Here is an 8,099-nt window from a genome sequence, read left to right on the forward strand (position 1 = left end):
TTGCAAGTATCATACCTTATAATATTGCATCTCCAGCAATAAATATTGACCTAAGAAGTGGTGCAGGAAAACCTTATCATCTGTATACTCTTATATCACAAGTTTCCAAAAATCTTCACCTTTCTCACTCTCAACAACCCACCGTCCAGTTAAGAGTGGGAAGGACTTTGCACCTCGCATTCACGCTTAGTTTTCTGGCTACCATTCTGAGAGACAATACAGCTTGGAGGATTCTGATATCGTTGCGAAACCCAGCCACCAAAACGCACCCTGTACTATGTCACGATTATCTAATAATGATGTAACCTACTATGTCAAATAATGTAAAACATGATTGAGTAAATAGTTTTGTGAATTTATTAACAAAACAATAACTGCTTTCCCTAGTCCTTATTGAAAAACGGAAGTATCAGAGCTTGATTGTTGAACTGCGAGAGTGCTTGTTTGTGTGTGTAGGGAGGGAGGAAGGTGTTGGCTGGACAGCAGACCCGTCGTCCAGTAAGGGTGGGCGGACTTTACACCACCCACCTTGACTGTTGCAAGAACTTTCGCCGAGAACTGTACAGTATATATGAGTACAGTACTCATGATATAAATCCCCAAAATAAAGAGGGAGCTGTGAACATAAATCACCACTGATTTTAATAACTTTTCTTCACTAGTCCTTTCCAGATATATCTGATCAGTTGATATCCCTGTTAGCTGGAACAGTTGGTGCAGAGCACTTCCAGGACTGAGAGATTTCTGGGATGACTCTCAGATCCGAAAAAAATCCCCCATCCCGGAATTTTTCCGGGTACAGGTATACCCTGATAAATGACACATATGATATGTGGACTTTGAAAAGTCGGTGGATAGTGAATCAATAGTTTTCGAAGCAATTAATCCAATTTGAATACAGGGTATATAAAATTCAGGAGGTTAGAGACTGGCCAACCTCCAAAAACTTCCATTCACCTGTGATATATCACTGTCATTCAGACTGTCAAGCAAGAAAAAATAAACATATAAAGTAAGCATAATAAGCTTTGATTGGGGAAAGTAAGCATATAAATTAAAAATGTTTTTCACCAGTGTTGAAGCAGGGAGTCCACGTTGAGTTGTCATTCCTCCACTCAGCCAGCCCCTCTGGCTGAGTGGCTGATTGATGCTTTGGAAATTTCTGTGGGCTAGCGGAAGATTTTTAGAATCAGCACGTCCTCACTATGTATATCCCATGCCTACAAACCTGTTCTATATGGTTACTGGAGAAATACAGCCATCTGCGGACATAATAAATGGCTTCTCTTATAATGAACTTTTTGTTAGGTAACTATGTTGTGGGAGGGAGAGAATGATGAAGTGAACGCCACTTTTAATACAAAGTATCCTTTTATTCTCAACTCGAATATAAATTATATATTTTATCTGTCATTGAAGACTTTATATTATTTATGATGAATTGTATGGCATAAAAGATGACCATAGTAGAATATAATAATAATGATTCGATAATATTCAGGTAAAAAACTGGCCTTAACGACAGTTAGCAGGTAGGGAAGAGATTACCTTCTCATACAGCTTGTCCTTTTATTTTGAAGTCATATTACAAATTATATATCGTATTTTTTCTATTATGTAATTAATATATTATTTATGATGAAACATAAACCATATACGAGAATATAATAATGAATAAAAAAATGACAAACTGGCAACGGTGCACCGCCAGTCCCACCCCTCTGGGGGTGAACATGCAAAACAACATAAGAATGGAGGAAACTGCAGCGGACCTGTTAGCCCATACTGGGCATTCCCATTTACACCCAACCCCTATTGCTCATATATCCATCCAATCTATGTTTGAAGCTATCCATCGTATTCGAGTCAATAATGATGTTTGTTAACTTGTTCCATTCATCCACGACACTATTTCCAAACCAATGTTTACCTATTTCGCGCCTAAATCTAAATTTGTCTAATTTAAAACCATTGTTACGAGTTCGCTCCTGGTTGGATAGCTTGAGTACTTTTGTTATGTCCATTTTGATTAAGCCCTAACTTCCATTTATACACCTCTATCATATCGCCCCTCACTTTACGTCTCTCGAGGGAGTGCAAATTAAGATGCTTTAACCTGTCTCCACTGTATACTCGAGGTCAGTGCCGGATTAACCATGAGGCACTTGAGGCTCTGGCCTCAGGTTCCCCGACTCTAAGGGGCCCCCAAATCCAAACATTCTCGAAGTTGAAGCATATAAAATATTTTGTTCTTGCTATATACATATATACACACCTTGAGGGTAGGGGACCCAAGTTGATCTGTGCCTCAGGCCCCTATTAAGCTTAATCCGGCCCTGCTCGAGGTTCCTAATGCCCGGGATTCTACAGTATATCCATTCTGTAATACGGTGACCAGAATTGAACTGTGTAATCCAAGTGAGGTCTCACAAGCGCAAGATATAGTTTCAGGATGACCTCTCTAGTTTTGTAACTAACACTCCTTTGTATGAACCCAAGTACTTTATTAGCCTTGTTTAGAGCAAATACACATTGTTTACTTGGTTTAAGATCCCTACTTATCATTACTCCTAAATCTTTCTCACATTCGGATTTCTCTATTACATCGTTGTTGGTCTGATATCTGGTTTCTCTGTTTACATCTCCTAGACTAAGTACATGTACTTTACATTTGGCCACATTGAATTTCATCTGCCATTTTGTTTAGATTTTCCTGTAGTTTTGCGGAGTCCTCGTCACATTTAATTACATGCCCTATTTTAGTGTCATCAGCAAATTTACCTATGTTGCTGTCTACGCCTATATCTATGTCGTTTATGTATATAATAAATAATAATGGTCCAAGTACTGAGTCTTGGAGTACTCACTTGTGACTTTACTCCAATCGGATTTAGTGCGGTTAATGCTCACGCGTTGTTTTCTGTCCTGTAACCACGCACTAATCCATTTTAGAATTTCTCCTCCAATGCCATGAGCCTCCACTTTTCTTATTAGTCTTTCGTGGGGGACTCTGTCGAAGGCTTTGCTAAAGTCAAGGTGAAAATAGATGAAAAGAATGTTAATAGATTAGATATGAACGCCCGCTTGTGAAGCCATGTTGGGATTCATTGATCAACTTGTGCTTCTCCAGGTGATTTTGAATAGAGTTTGAAATTATTGCTTCCAGTAATTTGCTTTTAATTGGTGTTAAGCTGATTGGACGGTAGTTAGAGAGTAGTGATATATCTCATTCTTGAAAATCGGTATTACATTCGCTATCCTACAGGATTCTGGTACTACACCCTTTTTATGGGCATGATAAACAATTTTGCTTAGGGCATAATAAGCTCTTCCTTACATTCCTTTAATACTCTGGCAAAGATCTCATCGGGATCTGGCGACTTATTAGGCTTTAACTTGTCTATTTGCTTACTAACACCGTAACCAGTCACTACTATCTCTCTTAATCTACTTTCTTCACTATCTCTGTATATAGTCTGTGCCTCGGGTATCATGTTCAAATTTTCGGTGGAGAAAACTGTTGAAAAATATATATTCAGATTATTGCTCATTTCTCCGTCGTTATCAGTTAGCTCGCTGGTATCTGACTGTATTGATCCAATCTTTTCTCGTGTTTGACTTTGCCTCCCTTGCTACCTTCAGTTCATTATTCCTCTTTGCTTTTCTTATCTCAGTCTTAACCCTACCGGCCAATACCTTATAATAATCTCGGAGGTAAACTTCACCACGATTTATTCTTCTACCTATAGCTAGCATACCTTTGTCCAATAATATTCTTTAAATAATTGTTTATCCATTTAAGGTCATTGTTATCTGATCTGAGTTTTCTGCCTTTGTGCATTAAGTAACTCATTATTTAAATTGTTGTGAAGCTCGTCAACCTCAGATCTCGTGATCAGGTCATCCTCAATCGTCATATTTTGTGAGGATATCGTTGTCAGGTCTCCAGGTAAAGTGAGCTCGCCCTCTGTGGGTAAATTGTGTGAGGTCACCTCACGTGGGGTCATGTAATCCACCCCCAAATGTGATACCCCTTCTCTCAGCTGTCTTTTCAACCTATCAAAGTTTGCCCCTCTGAAATCTGGGACTTTAATGGAATTTTCCTTGCTTCTACCATTAAATTCTAATTGAATTCTTATTTCTTTGTGATCGCTGCTGGAAAGCTTGTTCCCTACCTCGACATTACTAATGAGGTTTTCTCTGTTTGACAGAACTAAATCGAGCATATTATTACCCCGGGTGGGTTCGGTTATATGTTGACTTAGGAAACAGTCCTGAACTGTTTCAAGAAAATCCTCTGATTCTGAGTTACCTGAAAAGTCGATCCAATCTATTTGGCTAAAGTTAAAGTCACCTATTATGCAGACTTTGCTATGTCTGGAAGCCCTGTGCATTTCATCCCAAATAAGTCGTTCATCAACTCTATCAAGATTAGGAGGTCTATATATTACTCTTACGATTAATTTTTCTCTACCATCGATTAATTCTATCCAAATTGTTTCTGTATTTTGTTCAGTTTTTATTTCATTATTTATTTCACACTTCAGATTATCCCTGACATAGATTGCTACCCCGCCTCCTTTCCTAATCTGCCTATCAGTATGGAATAATTTGTAACCTTCAATTTGGTATTCGGCAGGTAACTCTCGTGAGTCTAAGTTTATTCATGTTTCGGTGAATGCCATTATATCGATTTTTTCGGTACATACCAACGCCCTGAGTTCATCCATTTTGTTTCTCATACTCCAACTGTTTGCATAGTAGACATTTAAGTTAGTCGTGTTCCGAGTCTTCTCTTTGACACGTTTAGGTTTTAACTCCCTGCCTAATTTAGTTTTGTCATCATTCCTAGCACTATTTCCCTGTAACCTTTCACTCTGATTACGCGCTCCCACTGCAGTCTCCTCCTCCTCCGTGCCCATTTGTTCCCCTAACAGTTTAAAGACTTCGACATCTTTTGAACTGCCCTCTTGCGAGACCCAGCCAGGGTTGCCACCCCATCCCTAGCATAAAGGTCCCTTCTGCCGTAAAAGTTGTCCCAGTTGTCAATGAATGGGACTGATATTGACTTGCAATATCTGTCAAGACGACCGTTGACACCAAGTGCCCTTGAAAACCATTCATTGCCAACTCTCCTTCTAGGCAGGACACAACATATGAAAGGGATCCCTCCCTTCAGCCTAATACGTATATCGGAGCGGCCGCGTCGGGTTGTGTTGCGTCTCGGTAACAAAAGCGTGTTCGGCATTCGGGCCTTTGTTATTGAGCAACAGAAATGGACAGTGACTACATAAGATCATGAAGATCGTCTTAGTGATGTGAAAGTGGAAATCGATATAGGATTTTTAATGCTAGACGCAATTGTATTTTTGAAAACTCAAGCTCCACAGAGTTGGAGATACAGCCCAGGTCAAGAAGCCTACAACCACAAAATCATTGCCATATGACAAAGCTTTTATTTTATATTTTTACGGAGTTGTGGTCACGCCTGTGATAAAGGCCAGCCAGGGAGTGTAGTACTGTGCCTTTAGTTAAATCAGTTCATAGTGTCATGATTGACCACGGAAGAGGTTGTAAATAAGTTAAAGTGAATACAAACTAGCAAGCAAGCTGGAAAGGCACCACTGCCAGCTGAAACCAAGTCGTGTTATAGGTGCCACAGAGACTTTAAATTTTATTTTGTTTGTGTGCTTTCTCATGGACTGAAACTGTGCCTACAATACACCATTCACAGGGAGATACAGTGTACACAGTGATAGCACAAAGAGATATAGTCGTTGATGAGAACAGGAAAAGAAAGTATAAGGAAATAATAGTAAAAATAAAAAAAAATTAATTAAAATAAACAACCTTGGCTATCCTTAAAGGCATTCTATTACCGCCCCAAAGAAAGTTTTATTTTATTTTTGTGTTTCTAAAGGACTGAGTGGGTGTATAAATTCCGTTATTCATAGCAAAATGCAGTGTACATAGAGATAGCACATAGATACCGACAATGCCGAAGTGAACTGAAAAAATGAGAAGAAAAGCAGAAGACAACTCTAAAGGCAACAGGGGAGGTTAAAGCCAGCAGAGGGCAGCTAAGTACTGTTCTTTTTTATTTTTGTTCTCTTTATTTTTAAATAGGTGTAGATCTATACACAGTCTGCAGCCCCCCCCAATTCATGCTGCCAACAAATACCACACAACGCGAGGCGATAGTCGGATATGGAGGATACAGGCCTGACAAATGCCGTAAAGCATGAAGGCTGTTGCTGTTATTGCCCTGACTGCGTAGTCAAGGTGAATGAGGTTATTGCAAGCCATAGGGGAACGAGTTTCCTAGGGTCGAAAATAGATGAAGCTGTGTACTGCGCACCTCATTGTCATCCCTAAAAACCCGTTTTAATTCATATTACGCTACATAATATTCAAATCCACCGCGCTTGTAGAATCTCAGGAGCGTGTTTATCCTCGCGATCCCTCCCAGTAAGCCCCGCCTTTGTGAAGACAGTTATCAATACGTTGTTTATTCCACTTTCTCCTGGGAAGCTCAATCTTGAATTAGTCTGGGTAAATCAACCCAAGTAATTCGCCAGACCTTTGTCAACTGAGGGTCATCTTTGAATGAGTAACAGTTAGTTTGTTTGTAATTATTGTCATTGTGTGAGTAGCGATCACTGGCAACTCAGGGGTATATAAACTCGAGATGGCGAGGAATCAGCATCCCCTGACGCTGATTCCCGTTTGTCTCCAGGTATGTTCTGTGTTTCCTAGCCATTCAGTTAATTCAGTCAATTGTAGTGATTATCAGTGTTCACCAGTGTTCATGATTTAACAGTTGAATTGTCATTCACCCAGTGTAGAAGTAATATATCGTAAATACGTCTGTCGTCTAGACAAGAGAGTTTGTTGGTGTTGTCATGTTTCTCGCCCCCTGACGCTGATTCCTGTTTGTCCCCAGATCGAGGGTGGGCTTAATTGAAACCCACCGGTCGCTCGGAGCCGGTGGATACCCAGCAGTGGTCAATATAGGAGTGATGGCGCTGATTCGTCATGATTAATCGGCTCTACTCTACCTCGTGGGTCGAGGACCCCAACCCATCTCGGGTCGGAGGTAACCGACCACAACAACAGCGTTAGAGGCGCCAGTGCTATACCCTGGGACAGGCCTTGGAATTAGGGTCCACAGTGTAATAGTATGTTTTTTTTTACCAGTGTGTTTTATAAGAAATAAATCAATGAAGACATGTTATTGTTTCACCCTTCTTTACCCTTATCGATCTGATCAATGGAAAACCTAACCCAATGCCTAGTCCACTCTGCCCGCTACCTAACGAGCTACATGTTGTCCAGAGGGGTCTGGTGGCAGCGACCCTTAGAAATTAAGATTAGAGTTAAGTTATCTCCTTAGATTTAGTGACCCCAGTCTGGCAGTATAGCTGAGCCTTGCTGCGAAACTAGAGGCTCGCTGGGAAAGAGACTTTTTGCTAAGACTGAGGAGGTAGCCAACAAAATGGAGGTGGTTGCTAAGAGAAGTTATGCTGAGGTATTAACAGGGCCACGGGAGGTGGCGGACAGTAATGCACGATCAGAACAGGTTCTACAGCAACTAGGGACTCTAAATAAGTGCAAGGAAGAAATTAAAAATTAACGACCTACTGTTAGGAGAGGAGAACAATAGGAACGTTTCCAGCGCAGTAACAATGTAATATTTTTCGGAGTCCCTGAGAGGGAACTTAGGCGGAGGGAACTGAGAGTCAGATTACACACGATAAGATGCAGTTTAAGAATATTTGTACAGAGGTTCTGAAGATGCCATCAACCCCTCAGGATGTGAGGAGGCTGGGACAAAAGCAGGGGGACAAGCCTCGCCCCTCAGGACTGGGTTAATTAGTGAGCGAGGAGAAGAAAATGGGAGGTTATTCGGCAGGCAAAAAAACTTGGCAAGGAGCGAGGTATTTAGGATTATATCTATTCACCCAGAACGCAACGTAATGCAGACGGAACAGCATTACGAAGCTTTGCAGGGCTTGAAGCAGAGAAGCTTAAGAGTCAGAGGAGCGGGACGGTGTGCATGGGTTGTATTCAGGGAGAGATTGGTGGAAGCAAAGTGTGCT

The sequence above is a fragment of the Homarus americanus genome, unplaced genomic scaffold, assembly GCF_018991925.1.
Source record: "Homarus americanus isolate GMGI-L3 unplaced genomic scaffold, GMGI_Hamer_2.0 scaffold7626, whole genome shotgun sequence".
NCBI classification, from domain to species: Eukaryota; Metazoa; Arthropoda; class Malacostraca; order Decapoda; family Nephropidae; genus Homarus; species Homarus americanus.